Source organism: Penaeus chinensis, chromosome 8 (genome assembly GCF_019202785.1).
Source record: "Penaeus chinensis breed Huanghai No. 1 chromosome 8, ASM1920278v2, whole genome shotgun sequence".
In the NCBI taxonomy this organism is placed as follows: Eukaryota; Metazoa; Arthropoda; class Malacostraca; order Decapoda; family Penaeidae; genus Penaeus; species Penaeus chinensis.
In genome coordinates, this window is record NC_061826.1 from 2627208 (window position 1) to 2629707 (window position 2500).

Sequence of the window (2500 nt, forward strand, 5' to 3'; positions counted from 1 at the left end):
CATTTGTGTGTTTGCCAGTCTTTCTCTCTCTCTCTCTCTCTCTCTCTCTCTCTCTCTCTCTCTCTCTCTCTCTCTCTCTCTCTCTCTCTCTCTCTCTCTCTCTCTCTCTGTGTGTGTGTGTGTGTGTCTGTGTGTGTGTATATATGTATATGTGTATATATGTCTATATACACAATCACATATAGATATATATACATACACATATATACGCATATACATATATATTTATAGACGCACACAAACACACACACACACACACACACACATATACATATATACATATATTTATATGTGTGCGTATATATATGTATGTATGTATATGATTAATGGTTAATAGCCAAAGCAAATAAAAGGGCTAAACATCAAAGATCATATAGCACTACGGTAAAATTTAGCTGCGAAAAGGGTTAGGATTGATATATGACACACACACACACACACACACACACACACACACACACACACACACACACACACACACACATACATATACACACTACTCTTGCCTTTGCAGAAAGAGCCATATACATTTCGTGGCAATTTGTGGTCACCGAAGGATAATGCGACCTCGAAAACACGTATTGAGAGACCGAAACCATTTGCTCACTCTCACTACGTAGGCTGAGGGGTAAGGGCCACCGAGCTTGTGATTAGCACAGATTGTAGCAATGTTGTGCAGTTTTGTGTTTCAGGTTATTAAATCCTTCTGATGTTGTATTAGGATACGTTTAATTTGTGTGTGTGTGTGTGTGTGTGTGTGTGTGTGTGTGTGTGTGTGTGTGTGTGTGTGTGTGTGTGTGTGTGTGTGTGTGTGTGTGCACTGGAAATATTCGCATATCATATGATACTATTTTATTTTGTTATGTAGTTTGATTGTAACTTTTTCTGATTTATTTATAGGTTATATTTAATTTTACAATAGTGCCGATATGAACTGAATACTCTGAAATTTTACGTATATACAAAATAGTTTGATATATAGAACGCTAACACAATTATTTTAGCTGTTTTTAGTAAAAGCCTTCTTCTCGATTTGTCCCTCTTGGAAAGTAAGTGAATTTTCACTTTGCGGTTTGTTTTTGCGAGACACCGGTTCTATCCGCAAATGTGATACTGTTTGCGCTTGCGAGCGGAAGTGAGCTTAGAGTGACTTGCTCTCTATGCTGGAAGGATATTTCCCTTCTAAAAGAAAGTGATGTACGGAAATAGATTTTAATATAGATAGAATGTGCAAAAATCGTGACTTAAACGAAACAGACGGGAAACGTGCTAAAACCTTGTGGTTTTTGGTTTGTTGGTAATGTAGTGTTAAGAAGCAATTCATGGACATGTAGTACTGGCGGTAACAGCCCCGACGGACTGATGTACAGGTATCAATCTAGATATTATGTAAACGTATTTTCCATTGACCGGTAAATTTAATGTTTCAGCAAAAGGTCTCCTTGCTTGGCAAGTCGTTAGCCAGAGACTTTTGACCTACTCATTGACTTCCAGATTAATGTACTTATCAAAATAAAAAAAATAAAAAATAGCGAAGTGAAATATGATTCAGATACAAATGTGGGCACATGTTTTATATACAGATGAGGAAAAGGTGGCAAAAATAACATAATCAAATAAAGTATATCGATATTTTCCAGAAACAAAATCAGTCACTGTCGCGTTATAAAACAAGGGAAATTAATTTTCTCAAAACAACGAAGAAACACATCTCTCGACCAGCTACGCGGCGAGGTCACGGCAAAAACCACCCTGGACGCGAGTTGTAGGAGAGGGAAATTTGGTGTAACTTCCTGCCGTAGAGACCGCTCCTGAACCGCGAGCCTCTCAAGGTAACCAGATGGGCAGTCAGCGGTCGAATCTGTACTCCGCTCGTTAGCCATGTCTCCCTTAACCTGTATAAGTTCGAGGCCATGTTTCTGCATAAAGACGTTTTGTGTATTATCATTTAGATTGCCATATCATGTGTCACTATTGGCAAAAGACTTGAAATTAAAGCGTGGGGTGCGATGCGACGTGATCATCCGGCGGTGAAATTCGCCCGGAGGGAAAGAGCGGGTTAAACCGTTCTCATAACCTTAGGTGTATAGAAGGTTTGTTGGTCGTGGTGGTCGCAGCTCCCGCCACACCCACGTACGACTCTTCGCGACCGGTACGACCACTGTGGCAGTGCGATTCTCATTTGTTTCTTTTAGTTAATGGAACGACTGCTCTGTTATGGGACCATGATTCTCATTTTGGTCTCTCCGAATTAACGTTGCGACTAGTACGGTCATCATGGCATCGATGCTATAATTCTTATTCCATTTCATTTATTTCTAAATTAATGGCATGGCGTTTATGGCAATATGATCTTTTTAGATGTGCCTTGTTGCAAGTTCGACTGGTATGTCAGTTAGGAAATGGTCATTGAAAAGAGTTATTCTGACGAAATGTGTTTTGGCGATGGTATCGGAGAGAAAAGTCTAATGATAATTAATGCAAACATTTGAATCTTCCT